This window comes from Podarcis erhardii, assembly GCF_964252035.2.
Source record: "Podarcis erhardii genome assembly, chromosome: 15".
Lineage (NCBI taxonomy): Eukaryota > Metazoa > Chordata > Lepidosauria > Squamata > Lacertidae > Podarcis > Podarcis erhardii.
This window is the reverse complement of record NC_138505.1, coordinates 21,359,150-21,382,318: the sequence shown is the minus strand read 5'-3', so window position 1 is coordinate 21,382,318 and position 23,169 is coordinate 21,359,150. Positions and strand designations below refer to the sequence as shown.

At 45.8% G+C, this 23,169-nt stretch overlaps 1 protein-coding gene and 1 long non-coding RNA gene across 2 annotated transcripts in view; both read left to right on the top strand.

The window, feature by feature from the left end:
- The window catches only part of TBX5 (T-box transcription factor 5), a 100,091-nt gene that overhangs the window by 24,179 nt on the left and 52,743 nt on the right, over window positions 1-23,169 (top strand). The gene's annotated exons all lie outside the window — the stretch shown is intronic.
- Window positions 19,673-22,124, top strand: LOC309330623. Its single transcript, XR_014151523.1, has 2 exons — window positions 19,673-19,824; window positions 21,244-22,124. It is a non-coding gene; the product is annotated as an uncharacterized lncRNA (long non-coding RNA).

The following is a 23,169-nucleotide window of genomic DNA, read 5'->3' as shown; positions in this document are numbered from 1 at the left end:
CTTAAACCGAGGTACCACTGTAAATTCAATTCCAGGCATGCTTATCAGAGAGCCACTGTTGTGCAGTGAGAGAGCCTGTGTGGCTCTTACAGAGTTGTTGGGTGAAAAAAATTAGGAGGGGGAGAACCTTAGGCAGTATCCGTTCTCTGGATACTTGAGTATCATCGGCCTTTAGTGTCATTGGCCCAATTCTGTGGAATCTCCTGCCAACAGAGATTCAGTGAGCACCTTCTGTGCCAACTTTTGAATGCCTGCTAAAAACTTTTTGTTCTCCCAGGCATATGCAGGCAATTGTGAATACATACCCCACAAAGGCATATTGATGTATTTAATTCCATTTTGCTTTTAATTTTGTTTTTAACTTTTTATGATGTCATTGTTTGGTTTGGTGTTTTTATATTGCTGTAAACTGCCGTTATATATATATATATATATATATATATATATATATATATGAGAGAGATGCAGTGGTATATAAATATTGTTATAAATAAATAAATAAAATCATACAGAAATGCACACACAGAGTGTCAAAGATCAGGGGAAAAAGCTGAGCCAACAACATTTGATGAAAACTGTGCAATGAAGGTGATGACACCAGACACACCTCTTGCAGGGGGCAGGGGTGTATTTCTACAACTTTATCTTCCATATAGATAAACTTTATCTTTCTGGAAATTGTTTTAAACAATTGTTTTTACCAAGCAATCTACACAATTTCTAAATAATACCATTCACCACCTTTATCTTTACAGTATTTGAGGAAAAGTTGTATATACATATAATCAACAAACATTGATTTCTTGCATTTATAGCTCACCTTTTTCTCCAAGGAGTTCCAAGGCAGCATAAAACCATCTCCCCCTTTTCATTTAATCCCCACAACACCATGTGAGGTGGGTAGTGACTGGCCCAAAATCACCCAGTAAAAGCTTCATGGCCCAGTGAGGGTTTGAACCTCTCCCAGGTCCTGGTCTGACCTTCTCACTATTATACCACACTAGCTCTAAATAAACAAACAACCCTATTTAATCAAATGGGATATTTCCCAGTAAAGATACATAGGAGGTGGGAGGTTATTAGCTGGAACATTTACAGTAACACTAACTCAAGTGATGTGTTGTGGGTTGTTGTTGTTTTTTAAAGTGGCCTGCGGAATGGGTTGCTCCCCCTAAAATCAACAAGTCGTGTTTAAATGAGTGACCCAAGTGGGGAATCTGCACACCTCCAGATGTTGGATTCCATCTCCCATCTAATTATTATTATTATTATTATTATTATTATTATTATTATTAGTTGTTTATACCCCACCCATCTGACTGGGTTTCCCTGCTAATCTGGGTGGCTCCAAACAGAATATTTAAATGATAAAACATCAGACATTAAAAACTTCCCAGTACAAGGTTGCATTCAGATGTCTTCTAAAAGTCAGTTGTTTATTTCCATGACATCTGATGGAAGTGAGTTCCACAGGGCGAGCGCCACTACTGAGAAGGCCCTCTGCCTGGTTCCCTGTAGCTTCGCTTCTCACAGTGAGGGAACCGCCAGAAGGCCCTCAGAGCTGGACCTGAGTGGGGGTGGAGATTGTAGGATGTAATCCACTGGGAGCAGTCAAATACAACATTCCTTGTTTTCCTAGAGTGGTCATGCAAGGGGATGTTTGGTCCAGCCAGTCAGAACTTCCTGTTTTTTCCTGGGCTGGAGCATCCTTCCTTGCATGTGACTAGAGGTGGGTGTGACCTTAGCTAGCCAGGTAACAAAAGGACAAGTCACGCAGCACACCTCTCTCTTTTTGACTTCCTTCTTTGTTGGCCAGTTTTTTAAACTAGTTTTTTAGCCTCCAGCTAGCATAAGCACTGGATTATTCCCCCATGTGGGGTAGATCCACATGTACATATTTGTAACTAAGTCTGCCTTCAGAAATCCAACTGCTGTGTACTGATGTGAGGAAACTTGTTTTATTGTCTTTAAATGAGATTGTTGTGTCTTTATTCTTTTAAGAGGGATTAAAGGGAATTTACCAGGAACTGTACAATTCAATCTGAGACAGACTGAATTGTACAATAGTGAGAGGCTTACACAAGCCTGCAACCAGCTATCTGCTGTGCATGTGAAAGGGGAATGTAAACTCTGCTAAGTGAAGGAACTTGCTACGGCAAGTTAGGAAGGATATTAATAAACAGTATATCCTCTCCTGCCACCCTGAACATTCCCACAGACAAGCTCCTTCGAAGTTGTAATCTGACAACATCGGGGGGGGGGTGTGTCACATGTCCCCCCCACTGTCCTGTACACAAGAGTGCATCTCCTGCTTTGTATCCAGTAATCTGCAATAACTCCTGCCAGAACTGAAATCCACATGGGATCTTTCTTTCAGACAGCTAATGCAAGAGTTGTTAAAGGCCAAACAAAACACAGCCATTTTGATAAGGTATGGTCCCCATATATCAACTATGTAAATAGATATGGCATTAATGTAAGACCTCCAGCCACTCATCCTTACTTATGGAGAGGCTGTGTCATGAGTAGTTGAAGCTTTGGCAATGTATTCAATGATTCACTAATTGGACAGTGTCCTCACTCGCATTTTTTCTTATAGGTGACTGATATAAGCCTGTAGCATTGTTATCTTACTGTATCTTACTATAAAATTAGATAAGTTACATTTTAAAAAAATCATTTCCCCCCCAAAAAACCCCTCTAACCTACTCGTAAACAACCTTGCAAGTGAAAGTAGTTTTATAATGAATGTAAAATATGATGATGACATTATTAAAATGAATCATTTATTTAAGTTGTCCCATTATGTTTAGGAATAGATTAGTATCAGACTGTGACTTGTATTAATATATTGGAACTGACTTTTGCTGTTGTGTTGTTGTTGTTGTTGTTGTTGTTGTGGACTACCCTGGGTACATTTCTGTGGGGAAGTGGCCTACAAATTGTAACCACAACGACAACACTGGTAATAAGCTATTTTGAATTCCTAGGAGGAAAGGCAGGATGGAAACTCCTTAAATAGAAAAGTAGCAAATAACACTTCAGAAAAGCAGGTACAGAGATCATTCAGAGAAGGGAGTTGGGTTGCTTTTGTGATTCCAGTGAAATGAACTGAGTTGGGAACCAAGCTAGAATATTATCCCTCCTCTGTGGCTAGTAAATCCAGATGTAGATGCATTGTAATGATTGTCAAAATCACTTATTTGTTTTTTTAAAAAATTGACATTCCGAGAGACCATAGAAATGACACAATTTTTAGTAATATTATCTGGCAGGGCGCTGCGCACCCCCCCAAGGTGCAGAAACTTCCCCCCACCTGGGCTAGGACAAAACAAAGCAGGTTGGTTTGGCATCTGGGAGTAGTGTGCTTAAAAGCCTGAACATCTCAGATGTGGGATATCTAAAATAAGGCAGTCAAAACCAACTACTTCTGATTGCTAGAGAGACACAGAGAGAGGAAGTTGGATCTCACAGGGTCTACAGGAAGTCCTCCCTATGAGAGCCACTCCTACTCTGTCCAGCCAGGTAAAGGGGCACAACCTTTATAAGCTGGTCAGTTGCCCGGCCTGCTCTCGCGCTCTCTCTCTCTCTCTCTCTCTCTCTCTCTCTCTCATATCCCTGCTATCCAATCTCTTCAATGCTTCATCAATGACTAGGGATTTGCTGAGGCTGAGTCACATCTCAGACTCCAATTCTAATCTAATCTATAATATATGTCTGTAACTACTTTTTAAGCCTGCCTCAAGACTCCTACTCTGAAACTGAGTGAGTAAATCCATCTTTACTTATAAGAAGACTGTTTTGCATGTTTATTGTTTTAAGGGGGAGAAATGGGGGGAAATACCAGGAAATGCAAGTCTGCAGTAAAGCATCCTGGGTTACTTAAATTAAAATGCTAAAGGTAGCTTATCACCAGCATCCTTATTTTTTGCTGACAAAGGGATGTGCTGTGCTGAACTCACAAGCGCGAGTAAGGAAGGATAACGTCTAAGAAATATATCCTCTCCTAGTTTCTATACACATCCCTACAACTTTCCCCCACCTGGCCTAGGGCAAAACAAAGCAGGCATTTGGGCATCTGGAAATATTGTGCTAAAAAGCCTGAGCCTCTCAGAGACTGTGGGGGTGGGTGGGGGGTAGGGATGTCCAATTAGGGACCCTTGGGAAGAAGGAGGAGGGGGAGAGAAGAGAAACCCAGATAAGCTTGGCTTTATCAGCCTATAAAAATACCACTTTCACTTATCTTCAGAGCGCTTTTCTCTCTTGCTTTCTCCCTTCGCAGCTGCAACAAGCTGGGGTTTAGATTGCAGAAGGGGAAGAGGAAAGCTGGTGGGTGAGTCTGACCTGACCAGCAGATGAAGGTCCCTCTCACCATCAGCCAGACTGGAAGTTCAGGAGTGGTTTTTTAAGTCAGGGGATCTAACTAAGGCTACTATATAGTATGGCCAATGCACTTTCTCAGGCCACATTTTTGTTGTTGTTTAGTCGTTTAGTCATGTCTGACTCTTCGTGACTCCATGGACCAGAGCACGCCAGGCACTCCTGTCATCCACTGCCTCTCGCAGTTTGATCAAACTCGAGAACACTGTCCAACCATCTCATCCTCTGTCGTCCCCTTCTCCTTGTGCCCTCCATCTTTCCCAGCATCAGGGTCTTTTCCAGGGAGTCTTCTCTTCTCATGAGGTGGCCAAAGTATTGGAGCCTCAGCTCCAGGATCTGTCCTTCCAGTGAGCACTCAGGGCTGATTTCCCTAAGAATGGATACGTTTGATCTTCTTGCAGTCCATGGGACTCTCAAGAGTCTCCTCCAGCACCATAATTCAAAAGCACCAATTCTTTGGTGATCAGCCTTCTTTATGGTTCAGCTCTCACTTCCATACATCACTACTGGGAAAACCATAGCTTTAACTATACCGACCTTTGTTGGCAAGGTGATGTCTCTGCTTTCTAAGATGCAGAGGCCACATTTACACCATGGATTTAAAGAGAGAGGAAGTGTGGTGTACTGGTTACACCTAACTCTTAAATTGTTCGTGATCAAGTTGAAAAGCACAGGAGAACTCAGTTTATTCCTGCTCTCGGCTTCCCGTTTCCTAACCAAATTCCTGACTTCTCTTCTTATCCTATGACTGCTAAGCTTACTCAGGAATCCTTCCTGAGGTCTTTTGTCGAAGGCTTTTAGAAAGTCCAAGCCCAGGAAGCCAACCAGATCATCTCTATCAGTCTCAAACTTGTTTATCCTGCACCTTTTCCTACGGCCTCCATGCGGTTGATAGCAATGTCATCCCAAGGCCTTGGAAGTATGTGGTGGAGGAAATAATTGAGATCTGCAGCAGCCCCATCCTGTGCATGTTTACTCAGAAGGAAGCCCAGATGTGACCTAAGACACATATAGGTTGGGTTGAGGGACCCAGCTAGGCCCCTTAAGTGATTGTTGGAAACTTTTCAGAAACTGGTTTCTGGGAAACTGGTTTTTTGGGAAAGGTAGATTCTCACCAGATGAATGAATGAATGAAAGGCTATTTATGCATGGAGAATATCATTCCTTTATGCCCATTATCCAGTTGTGAAGCTTTATCGACAGTAAAGCTGCACCAACCATGCACAGGTACCCACAGGTTTAAATCAAATGGCTTGAAACAACAGAGCAGCATTAAAACCAGCAGGGTTGGGGGGGGGTGGCCCGGTTTTCAGGGGGAGAAGGAGAGGGGGAACTGTGTGTCTATAAAATATTGTGTGTGAAAGCAGTGTGTGTATATAAATAAATCGGTATACAACGCCTGATTGGTCAGGCACTTCAGCTGGCCTGCTTGGCACTTAGAAATTGCTGTAATTTTAATCCCCGCAAAATCCAAGTTTAAACAAATTGCCCTCGAACCCCCTTCGAATCCTCGACCAGTATGAATGCAAACCACTGGAGCACAACGGTTCGCAGTCTTGTGTCTCCCTGTTTCACACCCGTTGTGGCTCTGCAAAAGCGTTTTGGAGCTTGAAATAATTTTTTAAAAAGACATTTACAGTATATTGTCGTTGTGTTAGTGATTCGTTAGAATGCAAATCTTGAGCAAGCAATTATTCTCATCTCCTTTTTATTTTCAGTAGACAGGCAACTCGTTTTTGCCTCCTTCTAAATATCTATTCCAGTAAGTCTTGGAATGCCCTTTCCTTCCACTTCGACCGAGTACCACAACCAGAAACTATTTTAAAAAACCAAGCAAACTGCTAACACCCCGATCCTGTCTAGGATCTTCCTCTTAGTTGCTGGAAGCATGAGAGAATTAATTCCCGCACCCGTTTCATTTCAGAGTGGTCTTGGATGGTGTTGAGGACATCCGTTGTGCAAACCACAGCACGTTGAGGACAGGAAAATAAAACCGAGCTACTCTTCTTACGATCTCTGGCTCAGCTAACGTAGCCCCTTTCCCCTCAAACACGGCCCATATCGATTTAAGAAGGAAGGAAAAAATGTCGACAAACTTCCTTAAACTTTGCTTTTGGACGACTCTCATGGCGAGAGAAACTCTTCCATCGGGGGCTACTGTTCAACCCTGAAGAACTAGATAATTATTTTACCAGTCCTTCGATCGCCGCTGCCATTTTATCCCTGTAGACCAGGCATAGGCAAACTCGGCCCTCCAGATGTTTTGGGACTACAACACCCAGCATCCCTGACCACTGGTCCTGTGAGCTAGGGATGATGGGAGTTGTAGTCCCAAAGCGTCTGGAGGGCCGAGTTTGCCTATGCCTGCTGCAGACCGCCGAGATCCCTAATAGTTTGGGTGATAGTGAAGATTTTTGGGGGGAGGGGGACGGGGGCAGTTGACTGGAAACCGTAGATTTCTGGGCATGTTATTTATCTGACAGGGATCAAATCAGCTCCCCTCTCCCCCGCACCAAATATGGGCAGCTTGTGACTTTGAACTGGGGGGGATTTTAAAAAAACAACAACAAAAAACCCGAGCACTTTCCATAGGAGACTGCTTTTATGTTGTATCCTGTTTAAAGAGGACAGATAGATAGATGGATACCAGTTTAGCATACAGTATTTTGGCATATGCCAGTAGATCTCTGCGGGGAGGGGGGGTTTCCCCTTCACCTTGTGGGTGTGGGTATCTTGTGGATTAGACTCCATGCTGGTATGGTGGGAGCTGGATCTCTCCAGAGTTTAGCTCCAGAACCCGATGTCCCTGCCAGTTTCAGTTTGTAAACGCCTCTAGGCAAAGACCTGCCTTCCTGAACGCTTGTCTTTCCTCCTCGTCGTCCTGTTTATCAAGCTCCAGACGCAGCTAGGACGCTATATAAATAAGGACCCCTGGGCTGGGTTCAGGCTATGTGAATTGAGCCTTGGTCCTAATCAAAACCCATGATGAGGCGACGAGTTTCGCTGTGACTTCGTCTAAGTCCCCGTTGCTTTTCAGTGGCAACTGCGCTCGGCCACTTTACTCCGGGTGGGAACGCGTTCAACCCATAAGATCTGCAAACAAGGAATGAAATAAAGCAACGCCTCGCCCAACCAGGGCTTCAGGACTTGGGGTGGAGAAAGAGAGAGACAGGCTAACTATGAGGGTCTGAAGTTTTTGACTTCCGGGGTGTCTTAGCAACTTTTATGCGTTTGAGGAACTGCACCCGGAGATCTAGCCTCTTTCTTACTCTGTGAGAAGGAAGACTCTTTAAAACGCCTCTGCGAGCTCGCCCGCTAGACTAGCCTGCTCTCTGGGTCCTCCCCACCCCCTTCCAGCTTTCCTGGAAGGCCTCAGAAAATTCTTTTCCAAAATTAGCAACCCCAGGCAGCGACCGGCCCCCCCCCTGCTTATTTCGCATATAAATAAGCAACATTCGGCGATCAGCAGTTATGAAACTAATAGGAACCCCGACTGTCGTCATTGGGATCAACCGGCCACATTAGGCTCGTTCAAATTAGGCCCTTAAATATTGCTACGTGTCAGTCAGGTTTATGACCTTTGCGAGATCTTTCCACCCTCCCAAGACACACACACACACACACACACACACACACACATGCCTTTATGCGGTGCTCGGGCAAAGCCAGCTGTTGATAGGTATGTAGAACTCATTTAGAACCAGACTCGCGTTTCCCTTCAGGAATATGATTGCAAACCGACCCGGAGAGGCCGCAGCATCCCCGTCGGGGCGGCCGGGAGCCGGTTTAACTGGAAGCAGAAAAATGGGGCAGGCAGCATGGGGCGATGTGAGGAGGGGACAAGGAAGAGAGACGTGGCTTGCTCTTGGATTTTGGGTTGTAATTTGAATTTTTGTCCCCTGGACGGAATGGAGAGGGGAAACTTTCCAGAAGGCTCCCGTCCCGTCGATGAGACATTGTACGTGTGTGTGTACGTGTGTGTATATTTTGGGTGTGAGCGACGCCCTCGGGTTTTTTTTTTTTTTTTTTTTAACAGACGGTGTGTGTGTATGATTTGTAGTAGCCAAAATTCCCATTCTCCCGTTTGAGCGTCATCTGCGCCACTTTTGCGCCCCATCCTAATGCTGTGATCAGCGAGGCAGGTTACCCCCATAAGGCCTCGCTGGGTTCTATTCTTTTCTCCCATCTCCCCACTGCATCGAATTCTTGGGTCGCAGAAGACGCGAGTTTGGGGGAAGGTCTCGGAGGTTTTTCATGCAGGAGGTTCTGGGTTCAAATCCTCAGTAGGCCCGGAAAAAGACACCTGCCTGAAACCCTGGGCAGGCGTTGGCAATCAGTGTAGGAAACACTTAGCCAGAGCGGCAGAGTTCTGTGAACTGCAGAGCCCCTAGCCATGCTTACTGGGATGCAGGTCCCACTAAGTTCTGCATTTATTTGCCTTGACTTCAGTTGCGAATACCTCTTGAACGCGGTTAGAGTCCCGCTAAGAGGCAGTGGAAAAGTGGAGAGAGGGGTTCCAGTCTTCCTCTGGGCTATGACTTAACTCAGTGAGGGGATCTTGGACCGATCTCTTCCCCTCCTTCTCTCTCTCTTTCCTCTACCCCACCTCGCAGGAGTGTTATGAGGATAAAAAGAGAGAGCGACTCATGGATGCTGCCTTGAACTCCTCAGTATAACATTATATATTACACACATTGTTGCATATGTACTATTATTACATATGTAATATTGCATATTACACACACATATTGGCAGGTGTCCTTAGGCAGGTTCTGCTCGCTATCTGCATTAGGGGGGTGTATATTTGTGTGTGTGCGGTGATAATATTGCCTGCCATACCGGGTTTTTTTAAGGAGCGGTTTGGGGATGTTCGCTGCACCAGTGCCAAGCGTTATTTATTGCATTGGGGGCAATATTATTTTATTCGTTGCTTAGAAACAATTTCCCTATTTAAATTAGTTCTGGGACAGACTGGGGACTTGCAATATATAAAAGAAACACAAATTATACCAGCAAGAACAACAACAGCACCACGAGGGAAATGCAAATTAGCACGAAATGTCGGTGGGTTCAGGATTTCTGTTCAGGACAACGTGAGAGGCTGCTGATTCCCCTTTGCAAATGAAAGACATATAAAAAGCCCGTCCTAAATAAGTTGGGCCCAATCTGCCCGAGACGTTCTGCTGCAGAGGAGCCGCTTGTTCACTTCAGTAGAGCTTGCGCAGGAGAACTCCCCGCTGGCTTGTTCGCCTTAGATCGCTCCCAGGGATTCTAGATCCAATTTTATTTCCAGCGATACATTCCAATTTACCACCCACGATTTGCCCCCCCCCCCAGCAGACAAAAATCCAATTTATTTTGTGTAACTAAGAGAGGAATTCCCGTCTGCCAATTCACAAATGCGGGGGGGGGGTGCACCCCAGTGATACCATCTTAAATCCTTGGAAAACGAGGGGGGAGAGCCTATACCCGAAAATGTTTTAACGGACTAAACCATAAATGCAATGTGATATATCTTTAAAAGTCTCTAATGCGCAGCTTACTGAGCAATAACGAAGAATACTGCCTGAAAACGCCAGCCCCCCCCCCCCCGTGCCCAATAGCTTCATGAATAAAAGTATCATTTTATGCACAATGAAAATTTGCAAGATTTTTGCAGGCTGGCTATTCCCACTTTGTGTAGTTTTTAGGGAACGATCCAGAATTTTTTCACCACCCCGTCATCGTGTCCTTGGGTCTAGACACTATATGAAAACGCACCTCTTCGATTCAGTTAATTGACCCCTCGCCACTACAGCCCCCTGTCCCTGCCGCTCAGTCGAGTCCTACTAATTTTCTGTAGATAAAAGTGCTCACTTTGGCCTCCTCGACCTTATGTTAAGAATCGGAAGGCAGAAACTCCAGTTGAAGGGTTAGGAAGAGGGGGAGCCACGTGTTTCTCCCGCGAGTAAGTAAGTATGGGTGCCAAAAACTTGTCAGCCTTGACCAGAGAGACGGTCCAGGAGCCTTTCCTCAGAAACGCGTCCTGAGGTCGCAGTACAAGGACTTGGGATGTTGCTTCCAGGTGGATGGAAGAGCATCTCTTTTGCATGCAGAAGGTCCCAAGTTCAAACCCCCGATGGCATCTCCAGGTAGGGCTGGGAGAGGCCCCCTATCTGAAACCCCGGAGAGCTGCTGCCAGTCAGAACTAGATGTACCGAAGTTCCGACTCAGTATAAATTTGTTCCTAGACCAACAGAGTGAAATTTGCTTCCTGTGAAAATGCGCGCAGGATTTCGCTTGCACGTTTTCCAAAAGGAAGACAGATTTGTGAGTCTAAGAAATCGCTCAAACTCCCTCGAGATTAAAATAGGACAATGCCCCCCCCCCCCATTATCACATTTCCAGGACAGGTGGAAGCAAATTTATTTATCTGGGCTTCTGGAACCCGATGATGCTGATGGTTGGAACTGAGGTTTAGGCTGCGATCTTCACCCCGCTTTACAGAGGTGGGGGTGCCCCACTGAATTGAAGAGGGCTTAACTTGCGAGTAGACGTGGTTAGGATCGCGCTGTTACTAACGGTTGCTGATTTGTATAATACGTGCACCATTTTTCTTTGGTTTGATTGCTATGCTGCTGTTGCGCTGGGTCTGGAAAGCCGCCCCGTGCTCCAATCCGGAGGAAAGGCGTCCTATAAAAACTCTGAAACAAACAAACAAACAAACAAAAACAAGGGGCTCAAACCAGCTTTATTCACATTGGGGGATATTTGGATGTTTAGTAACTGTGTGTTTGTGTGTGTGTGTGTGAGAGAGATGCATTTTGTGTTCCTAAAGCCATACTTTGGGATGATGAAGACTCTGGGCAACCTGAAAGCTTACTCAGTCATTTTGCTCGCCTGATAGCTCAACCCTCATATCAAAGCAGAACCGCTGAAACTGATTAATTCCAATGGATCAACTCTTGAGCAAGACCAAAATAAAAACTCACCAGTAGTCCTAATTTGGATTCCCGTCTACCAGGGCTACTACATTTGCTTTTTGACCATAAGAAAGAACATTTTTACGGATTTCCCACATTTATACAGAAAGTTTGCTCCAGGCAGCAAATTTTCTCCGCGACTGACCGGGAGCGCGGGGGGCGTGTGTGTGTTTTTGGTGCACAAACAGGACCTCGGTTATGTCTTTGAACCACGACTTGGGGGAGCGCAAAGGCCAAGTCGATGGAAGTGGGGAGGCAGTTCTCGAAGTTTGGACGAGATTTCTGGGAACTCTTTTTGTTTTAAATGTTCGTGGGGGAGCAGCTTTATGAGGACGATTATCTGCAAATGCCGACGTTATTAGCTTCCTATTATATAGACAGATCGAGGCCAGCGTTGTTCCAATATGCAGACTAAAGCTTTTTGCAATTTCTTGTGTATACTATTTGTAAAGTGCGCCGAGGCAGGGGGCTCTCTTCCTCAGATTTCAGCCCACCAAAAATCTTGGCCTGTCTAGCAAAAGTGTTGGCCATTCCAGGACCGGAGGGGTGGGGGGGGGAGGGAGGGGAAGAGCAGAAGAGGAGGGGGAGGGGGAAATGGCGATTTCCCTTTTAAGCTGCTGGGTCTGGCTTTCTAGTGATTAAATTTTTCCTGATGTGGACTGGACTTATGGACAAATGATTGAGAACACTCCTTCGGGCGCCAAGCGAGAGCCGCCAGTGAGGGTCCGGGGTCTTTTATCCTCTAGAATGCTCCAGGGAGGAGGAGAAGGGGGGACACAGAGAACCCCTGGCACCCCCCCCTCAGCAGCCTCCCCTCCCCTCAGCTTGCTCTGACTTTGCGAAGGGGGGGGGGAGATTCTCCCCGCCCCCACGCTCTCTCCTCCCCCTCCTCATTTGCCCCGCATTTCCTGCTGAAGTCGTAAACTTTATTTGATTTACCGTGATTCAATGAACCTGCTTAAACTTAACATGTGTTCCGTCTTGTTCCCCCGGCCTATTAAAAACAAACCCTCCCCAAACCACCAGCGACTCGGGGGGACCCCAAACAATCCCTTGTTGAGTGCGCTTTTAATAAGATGGAGAGAGAGGAGGAGAAGAAGAAAAAGCAAACAAAAAACAAACAAAAAAAACCCAACAGCAACTCAATATTGTCGAGAGGACTAGTAACCTGGCTGGCCTGCGGCAGAAATATTAAAAAATAAACAAGCAAGCACTGGAATCAAAGAGTGTTTTGGTGTTTGGCTTGTTAGGCTTTGGGTAGCAGCGATTACTCAGTGGGAAATGTTGACAAAACTCAGGCTGGTGGGGGAAAAGAGCCACGGTCGTGCTCCTGAAGTTCTCGCACCTCTCGCTCGCGGACACTAGGGGCGCCATTACAAGTTTCAGAAGAGAGGAATTGGGCGAGATTTATAGCAAGGTTCGAGGGCCCGATCTTGAATATATTCAAAACCTAACTTTTGTATTCCAAGGAATACAGCTTAATATATTCTGTGGTGGTTCCTATGGACACACGGACTCTTTTAAATTAGTCAGCCCCAGTTGGTAGAGCGTGAGACTCTTAATCTGTGGGTTGGAGAAGATTGCAAAGGGTTGGCGTTTGTGGTTCCTTCCAACGCTACAATTCTATGAACGTGCACCGAGTCAACCCATTGGTCCTTGCAGCCCGGTACGGTCTACAGTGGCTTTCCAGAGAGCTTCAGGCAGAGGGGCTGTTCCCATTGGGAACTGAACCTAGGACCTTCTGCATGCAAAGCAGATTCTCTACCGCAGAGCTACCGCCCTTCCCCCGTAGGAGGGAGAGAGGTATAAGTAATAACATTATGGCTATTATTGTCGCTTTGGGTTGCCTCGGGCAAGATAAAGACTAACAAATTTAATGAATGAAATAATAAAAAAATATGAGGCGCTACGTGCGCTCATGGTGCAGTAATAATAATTCATTGTAACCGGGTATATTCTCAATCCCAAAATAATAATAATTCCACATGTTGGTCGTGGTGGGGGAAGAGAATCTCAATCTCTTGCCCTCGCTTTCTATGTCACACATACAAATTTGTCAATTTCTTTTTACCCTTTTAGAAAAAGGGAAGTGTCTGGGACACCAATCCTATTCAATCCTCACTTGGGATTAAGTCCCATTACACCGAAAGGGACCTACAGTACTTTCGAATACACAAACCTAAAATCGGGTCTCATCTCCGGAATCCCAGGATGGGAACGTGCAATTGAAATCACTGGCCGCCGCCCCGTTTTTTTTTTATTTTGTTTGGCTTTGTTTTTCTTTATTAATTCTTTTTCAGTGAAAATTATGGTGATTGACTTCTCACAAATAAATAAATTATGAAATATCCGTAACGATAATAATGGAAATTCTGAGAAATGATGATTGACCTTAAGAGTGTTTTTATTAGAAATTCATATATGCGGCCTTGGCGGGAGAACGTGCCCTAGACGGTTTACAACAATCGAAACAATTGGAAATAAACTTTCTTTCTTTCTTTCTTTCTTTCTTTCTTTCTTTCTTTCTTTCTTTCTTTCTCTCTCTTTCTCTCTCTTTCTCTCTCTCTCTTTCTCTCTCTTTCTTTCTTTCTCTCTCTTTCTCTCTCTTTCTCTTTCTTTCTTTCTTTCTTTCTTTCTTTCTTTCTTTCTTTCCTGGAACTTTCCAAGGAAATCTAGTAAAAGCGTCCACCTTGAACCCAGTTCTAAACTAGGGAGCGATACCTCTGTCCAGCGCAGGGAGATCAAGTATTCATGGTTGGTAGAGAGCTGGCTAGCTAAATCCCTCCGTAGGTTTGAAACCAGCCTCCTGGGAAGAATAATCCTATTTTGGAAAACTCTCTCCTCGGATAGGGTGGCGTTTAAGCAGCAGTAGAGGGGCGATTCGGCCGGATCCACCAAAGTTCAACGCTTTTAAGTCTCAACTGATAATTCAAGCGCCTGTTTAATTCGGTCATTTTAAATCTATGGGATTTTAAAAGATGTAAATCTTGGCTAGATGGGGGAGTAAAGATTCCTGACTAGGTCAAATAAATAGATCAACCTCGAGTCCTTATTTCAGGGCGACTTGACTCCGGGTGCCGGGGTCCCCAAAAACCACCCCGGCTTGAGTTCTGGAGTTTCATTTGAGGGAGCGGATAGGCTCTTGTACTTTTATATCTTGAAGATTTAAGGGAAAGCGTGCAGGAAAGATTCTGACCGGTGGATCTCCAAGCGCAGCCCGGCGCCTGTTTACTTCCACGAAAATTTGCACAGAATTCCACCCTGTCCCTAATGGTGAGCCTAGTTGTTCGTTTTGTTTTTCTGATTCTTTAATCTTCTGATCTGCGAAGATCCCGCCCCACCCCGTCCACATTTAAGATTCCAGGGCCGCTCTCGTTTATTAAGACTTCGGGAGCAAAATTGCGGGCACACACATTTTTCTTTATCTTATCTCCAAGCCTCTGTTTACTCTCCTTGCTTTTAACTGCCCAGCGAAGATAAAATAGAAGGATCAATTTAACCGCCTACCCCACGAAGCAGAGGATATTTTTGAAATATCTAAGGGAGAGAAGCGGCCGCCGTTGCTGCAACGTCCCCCGACCCTCTCCCGCGTTAATATAGACATAATTTAAAGCTGGGAAAGTCCCTTTTCTACTTTTGAAAGCGATAACCCAAGCGACGTTCGCAAAGAAGGACATTAGCTATGGACTCACTTCTCACCCCGAAATAGCGACAGTTTGGGAGCGACCCCAAGAACCAGATCTTTGCAATCCACATGTTCGCAATTTTTCGCTCTCTTGTGGATTGATTATTTATTTATTTATTTATTTATTTATTTATTTATTTCCAGGTATGCTTGAGATTTCAGCGCATATCGGGTATGCCTGTATATCCTAGCTATGCCTGTTCACAAAGAACTCTTACTGAATTAAACGGGGCTTTCACCCAGGTAATCTGAGTTAGGATCGCAGCCTAAATTCACTCACCAGGGATCAAGCCCCATTAAACCCAGAGGACCCTACTTAGTTTAGGATCCGACTGGAAAGAAACTCCGGATGGTCTTAGCACGGTAACCTTAACAACCTTATATGCTTGTATATTTCACTGAAGATCGAGGCATTTGCTTCTAAATATCAGAGCCTCAAAGACCAGCCGATTAATCGGCTGGGTTAATTGGTTTTAAAGCGAACCGACTAATGGGGTGCTCCTAGAAATCGGACCAGAGACGCGGGGTGGAGTTGGGACAGCAGCAGCAACAACAACAAAATCATAAGTACTTGCAAAACTTCAGGCAGCGATCACCATCTTTAAAGGAGACACCGGCCCTTTCTCCTACGTCGGAAAGAAAGCGTCTTCCAAGACTGTTTTCCACGATGCACGTGCACAATCGACAGATCAGTTGATGGAGCGACTAAAACCCACACATGATTGTATGAGGTTTATTTCACCAGGGGACACACCGCACTTCTAAATCTCTCTTTTGCGGACTGGAAAACTTTTTAGGATCGGGACGCCAGGGAGACAGAATGGCGAGAGCTGTTTTCTACTACTCCATCCTTTGAAGGAGAGAACCTCATTGAATAAAGCGGGACTGACTTCTTAATAAACTTGCACAGGATTTCGCCGCGTAGCTAGCTATAAAAGGAACAAATAAGTTGTCTACTTTTTTGTTTGTGCACCAGAACTCTTAAGAGAAATCCGTTATAATATTTATGAATTGTTTTCAGTCGCTGTTCACACACACACACACACACACACACACACACACACAGGAGTTTAGCCTATCAGTTCATAACGCCAGATCCCGCTCCACAGCGATGTTCAACACAGGACGCCTGAAGTCTGGACAGTTTAACGGGTGTCCCAAACGCTCTTAGAAAGCGCGTGTGAGGTTGGGGAGGCCACACATGTTTTCTGTGAAGTTAGATCCGTGGTGGCCCGTTCACACGTGGAAGCCATCACTCGATCTTGCGGTTCGTGGCGGGGTGTGGGTGTGTGTGTGTGTGGACGTGCCGGTGGGTGAACTAAGCCCTGGATGGCTGAAAAACTGGCAAAGTTATTTCTGGTCTTTCCCTCCCCCCACTCCTCGAAGTTTCGACGTATATTTCGCTATCCGTGTTGGGGATCTTGTGGCCCTCCAGATGTGGTTGGATTCTGACTCCCATTCTCCCTGATCACTGACCTGGGGCTGATGGACAAGTTAGAGTCCAGCAAACATCTGGAGGGTCAGTTACGCCCACCCCGCTGCTTTAAAGGAGAGAAACCTCTGTCCCCAGGAGGTTACAGTCTTAAACTCGCCCTAGGAGAAGGACACAGGAGGGATGGCGAGAACAAGCGAATCTCACAAGGAAGCAGTTCAGTGACATGTGCTTAGGACAGCCTTCTTCTTCCTTTGCCCCAGCAAGAGCCACCCCATCTATTGGTGAAGGGTAGTGGAATGGGCCTAACATCCCGGGGCCTCGTTTAGTTTGTTCACTTAGAATTACATTCCGCCTTTCTTCCAAGGAACTGGAGGCGGTATACATACATTTCCTCCTCCCCATCTTATCCTCACAACAACCCTGTGAGGTAGGGTAGGCTGACAGAAATTGACTGTGGGCCAAGGTCACCCAAGGAACTTCCTGGCTGTGTGAGGACTAGGACCTCGGTATCTCAGGTCGTGGTCTAGCACTCTAACCACTACACTACACTGTCGCCCTCCCCCCTCTCTCTTTTGAACGAAAGAATCGCGACGGGGGAGCTTTTGCCTCACACCCAGGCACCCTACCTACCCCTCTACCCAATGTCATTACAAGAGGACAACTCGGTTGGTTGGAGCGTGGTGGTAATAAGGCCAAGGTTGCAGGTTCGATCCCCGTATGGGACAGCTCTATATTCCTGGATTGCAGGGGGTTGGGCTAGTCTACATGATCCTCAGGGTCCCTTCCAACTCTACAGTTCTGTGAATGAAACTCTATGAATGAAGAGCGATTGCTTGTTTGAAAGGGAAGGCAAGGCCCGGCCTGCACCCTTTTCTTCAGAGTCCGCGAAGAAGGGGCTTATCTCGGCTTGGGTGGGGGGTGGGGGGGTCTACCCCACCCCCTCTCTAGGTGGCGATCGGGCGTTGATTGACGCGATGTTTGGCAATTGCAGATTAGCATGGCCCTTCTGGCGTCAATGAGAGCTCTCTCGCCCATTAAGTAATTGATTAAGGAAGGTGCGCGAAGTGAGGGTGACGTTAGCGTGGGAAATTTGTTTGCTTATTTGTTCCCTCATTCATTTATGGTTTTGCCAGCTGAGCTCCATGAGAGACCAGTTGGCGTCCGGTTGAATCTGAAGAAAGGATGCCGATGTGGTGTACTGACCTAGGAGCCCGGAGAGCGGGGTTCGAATCCCCACTCAGCCACGAAGTCACCGGGTAACCTTGGGCCACGGACGCTGCCTCTTAGCCTTGCCTGCATCGCAGGGGTGTGGTGAAGATAAAATGTGGGGGGAGAAACTTTGTACGCCGCCTCCAGCCCTTTGGCTTGGAGGAAAGGTTGGAGTATCAATGCAAGCATAAATAATACGTACAGTGGTACCTCGGGTTACATACGCTTCAGGTTACAGACTCCGCTAACCCAGAAATAATACCTCGGGTTAAGAACTTTGCTTCAGGATGAGAACAGAAATCGTGCTCCGGCGGCGCAGCGGCAGCAGGAGGCCCCATTAGCTAAAGTGGTGCTTCAGGTTAAGAACAGTTTCAGGTTAAGAACAGACCTCCAGAACGAATTAAGTACTTAACCCGAGGTACCACTGTAGATGCAGGTTTTCTCGCTGTGTGGGAGGAGAGCAGGTTTTGGAGGCCAAGAAGGAGTAGCGAGGAAGAACTCGGTGACACTCGAGAAAGTTCATCATCTGACACCGCCATTGGGACGTCCGCTTGCTTTGCTTCTTCCCTTGGGAAAGGGTAGAACTGACCAAAATCCCACATTTTGAGGACACAACTTTTCTCTGGATTGAGTCACTGGAGGTTGTGTGGTCCTGGTCAAAAACCAAACCAAAAACACTCCATGAAAATAGAAGATTAGTATTCGGCTTAGGTTGAACCCTGAGATGCTAGCTGTCTACCTACAAGTAGAAGTTGTTTCTCCCTCCGCAAAAAAACCCCTCGCCCCTGCAGTGTGGATTTTGTTTTTGTTTTGTTGTTTTTTTTAAAAAAAACCTCTTTGTTCTGTTTTCCTAGTATGAAAGCATTAGAGTTTGCTCTGTTCTTTAAACAGCAGAACATAGGAAACTGGCTTGGGCGGACTCAGACCCTTGCTCCATCTTCACGGACTGGCAGAGGTTCTTCAGAGGACTGAACCTTCAGCATGCCAAGCGGACGCCCTAGTTATCTAGCTACCTCTCTTCACCCTTGGCTCATCTAGTTCATTATCGTTGGCCCTGACCGGCAGCGGCTCTGCAGGGCTTTCAAGGCAAGGGATATTCCCACCCTCGTCTAGACATGGCGGGGATCGAACCAACGACCTTCTGCAAAGTAGATGATCTACCATTACGGCCCATGGGGAACTTTGCAGGGGCTGTGCAACACTGGAGACCTACAGAGTGAGGGAGCTTCTTTTCAGTTCGTCCTAGACGAGCGCCGCAGAGGAGCTGGGGAAGAGACAACAGAAAATAGCAATCGTCCTTTTGCCTTTATGCCTGGGGAAGAGGGCGCTCAGCAACTTCTTCAAGAGAAAGAAAACTAAGTTGTTTCTACTCCGCCTAAATACAATATGCTCTTTCTAAACGCAGGCGCTATTAAGGCCGCGCTGTTTGCCTTTCAATTTCGTGCAACCCTGAGGTGGAGGGGGAGATTAATGGACTGCAAGAGAAAGGGGGGGGGTGGATATTAAATGGGGTTTTCATCTAAGAAAAATAAAAAAGCACCTGAACTAGCTGTTTAAAAATAAATAACTTTTTTTAAAAAAGAAAATGTGTCCACCTGTTTGTGACTTTAGAAACTAGAGGCCGGGTAAACCTGCCGCCCGGTTCTTGAGTCCCACAGCAATCCAGTTCAAAACCAGTGGGGTGGGGAATTTGGGGGGGGGTGTAAGGGTTAGAGGTGAGGGAGGTGAGGAGAAGAAATTCTCATTTCCTTCAAAGCAGCGTCTGACGTCAAACAGTTTCTGTGTTTATTTATTTGTGTGGTGTGTTTGGCGGGTGGGGGGTGGGGAATAAAATAGCGACTGCAGTCAAACCCCAGTCCCCACTTTTTAATGTGAACCCAAGGCCGACCTACCAACAGCACCGACTCCTGGGGAAAGCGATGGCCCCGATCCAGCTAAAAGCAGGCCTGTGTCTAAATCATTTCACTGGGAAGTAAAAGCCCCTTTAATAACGGAGCTTTCGACTCGAAGAGACCCTGTGGGATCAGGGCGGACGTCCCATCGATATCAATGGAACAAGATGACTTAGTCCGGCCCCGTTGGCTTCACCAGAACGGCGGAGGGATACCCTGAAGCGTCTTACTTTGCGCGGATATCTCGGGGCAGTTGGGTGAGTTTTGCTTCATGTTGAGTGAGTGTTGGGTCTGGCTTCTAGGCGGGCCTGCTTTCAGCTGGATCGGGTCCACCACTCGCCTGCTGAAACTCTTTCGGGTTCTCAGATGTCGCCTCTGGCTTGCATGACATATAAAGAAAACTTCACGGCGATACGGAGATAAATATAAATCGAAATGCAGATCGAAAGAGAAGGACTCCCCCCTTTGATTCCCTGACCAAGAAGTAAATCCCGCTGGTTTGAATGGAATTGATTTCCAACCAAGACGGCAACGCCCTTTTCATTTGAAAGCAAAGCCCCATTGAACTAACTGGGTACTACTTAACTCAAGCTGCAGGAATGCTATTAGGTACAGTCCGCAATAGTTTCTGAGCAGTCTTAAAAGTCTCATTCAGCTCAGTAGCTCAGGGAATCCTAGAAGGGCAAATATTATTATTATATTCTTAATAATAAATATGGTTAATCCATAATAATTAACTGATAATATTAATATTCTTTCTGAGCTTTGGGGGCATATTGCAATCCATGATAATTATTTCCCCTTAAATTTCGAGTACAATATTTCCCTGTGTGTGATGTGTGTATGTATGTGTGTATATATAGCGTTTTTGTAAATGCTGCCCATTGAGAAATAGCGCTTCTGCAGACTTTTTTTGTGGGTTCCAGACAGAGTAAGAGGAAGTGAACCGCTGGGAGGGCATTTCTCTCTCTCTGCCCCCATATATGCACTTTCCTTTTAACAGCTTTGTACTTTTAACAAATGCAGATTTATTCACACACACACACCCCCCACACACAAAAGAGAGATAAACCTGTGTTACGAACTGAGTTTTCTCTAGCTGTTCGGTAGATTTAATGAAGCCTTCGCCGCTTTGCTATTTACTATAGTTCGACGGGATGAGGGTTTCTCAGTCTGGGCAGGTACCTGAATCTGCAGGAAGGGGTGGAGAACAATAAGGCCACATTTGTCAGCTGCGGTGAAAATTAATGGAACTGTTCGCAGCAATGAGGATCCTGGATCCAAGCCTCCTGTACAGTAAAAGAAGATTCATTGCCAAAACATAAGGTGTTTTCTTTTTTTTTCCCCTTTAAAAAAAAATTTGGAAGATTCTGAAACTTTCAGGTTCAGCGACAAAGCTCTAGGATGCAAAATGAAGGAAGAAAACCGGCGATATACTGGGGGCACACGTACTAGGGAACAATCCTCAGTGGGCCTGACTTTTGAGAAATAACTACTAGGGTTCTGCGGTTAAATGGCCCTATTTTAACAGATGTGGCTCTCTTCCTCTTGATGTCACTCCCCACATTTTTATGCAGTCAAAACTGTATGGGTGGGATCCTCAACCCAGTTGCACGGATACGGTCCTCATGGCAATTTCTCAGATGTTCAGTTCCTCCGATTTCGTTCCCCCGCAATCAGGCCACTGGGCAGGCGGAGAGAGGGGTCAGCAAGCCTGATATTGGAGTCGTCGTGAGGACTGCCCCGAAGAACTGAGGTCGGGCTGCGCTGCCCTTTTGCCCATTCATCCACCGAAATAGGAAGGAATCCATCCAAGTCGCCTGGTGTCAAGGATCGGGAGCAATCCTGCAACCCCTTAAGAGCCAGCTCGCCTGGCGAAGGACTCCCCCCCCCTCCACGAGAGCAATTCCAGCTGTCGAATCTGTCGCCTTGTGCCCCCCCCCCCACCTCGGAAGAAGTAAGCCCAACCGATTTCAAGGAGAGAGGATATGCTTCGGATTGCAACTTTGCAAGGTCGTCAACTGCTGCAGCGGCGGAGAGCAGAGGAAAATTAGAGCGGGCGGGGGGCACTGAAAGAAATCAGAAAATTACTAGGAAGAGGAAACGAACCATCTGCTTGTTCCTCCTTCGGTGTTTCTTGGGACAGCGGCTTCTGCCACAAAATTTGTCCTTTGGTGAGGCAAGGGGGAGAAATTCTGCATGCTTTCCTCGCAAATTATGTTATTATCAGTTATCAATAGTTTCAGTTCTTTAATTTTAAGTCTAACCTCTGCCCTGTGGGTAACTTCTTTTTTAAAAGCGGTGTTTTGTTTTAACATTACTGTAAACTGATTCGGGCTGTCTATTTTTGTCCTCCCCCCCAACCCCCCCCAACCCCAGTATATATTTATCTGAAATAATTAAATAACCTGCACTCGAAATGAAAACTCATTTATCAGGACAAAAGTTCACCTTTTAATACAGTTTTATTTCTCTTTCACACACACTCGCGCCGCCGTAAAAGCATTTCTTAAATGTAATTTCCCGCTCCCTTCGCCCCAAATAGATATCGATTGGGGGGGGGGAGACACAATACAGACGTACAATTACTGCAAGAAGCTATGTTGGTCCATTGTGTGGGAGAGAAGCCCGAACTTACAGCGCAATAAGTTACACACCTTTTCGCAGAAGTTAATTCAGTTGTGTCCTATAGGGCTTTCTTCCAGGTGTGTGCTTAGGTTTAGATTTTTTTTAAAGATAATTATTGCCATGATTAGGAACAACCAGTCGCAAGGTAATGAGAAGTCCAAGGGGTTTTTTTTTTGTTTGCTTTTTTACTAAATCCCTTCGGGCTGTGCTCATCCTATCGTTTATGTCCCGTTGAACTCAAAGGGACTTCTGAGCCAGTATGTTTAGGATCGAGCTGAGTGCTTATTGAGCTGTTTAGCTAGGAGACCAGTCATCCACATACTGTATATTATCTAGTGTAGGTTTGCTTTAAATGCTTTCGAGGGCTGCATTAAGAAACTCCCTTGTTTCGGGATAATTCCTCAAAAGCAAGCCCCACAGAGCACATCGAGGCTTAGTTCTGTTTGTGTTACGGATCCCAGCCATAGTTCTACGGAAATATGCAATTTAATCAAAACTCACTTATATTACATTTCTATTAAAGCACGCCTCGTCGTGATGTTCAGCCTACTTTACCAAATGGACGCAGAGGACCCTCTCCGTCCAATGCTTTGCAACATGGAAAGCAGTAAAACATTTTCTTTATTTTCAACCATAAGAAACTGGGGGGTTCTCTTTGGAATCAGGTGGGGGAAACGTTGGACACGATCTAGGTCCATTAAAAGGAGCAAAGAAACACACAAACACACACAAATCGTCAGCCTAGAATATAAAGATAAACATATGCAAGAGGAGGGGACCGGTCCCTAATTACTGGGATGACTTTGTTCTGAAAGTGACCCAGGCCTCCAATTTTTAAAGGGCCCGCAGGAATATATTTTATTTAAAACACCCCCACCCCACCCCCACATCCTTATGAGTCAATTATCAACGGGATGGAATAGGAAGACAAGCATCCTTTGAAGTGAGGACACGCAGAGAGGAGACGGATTGCTCTCA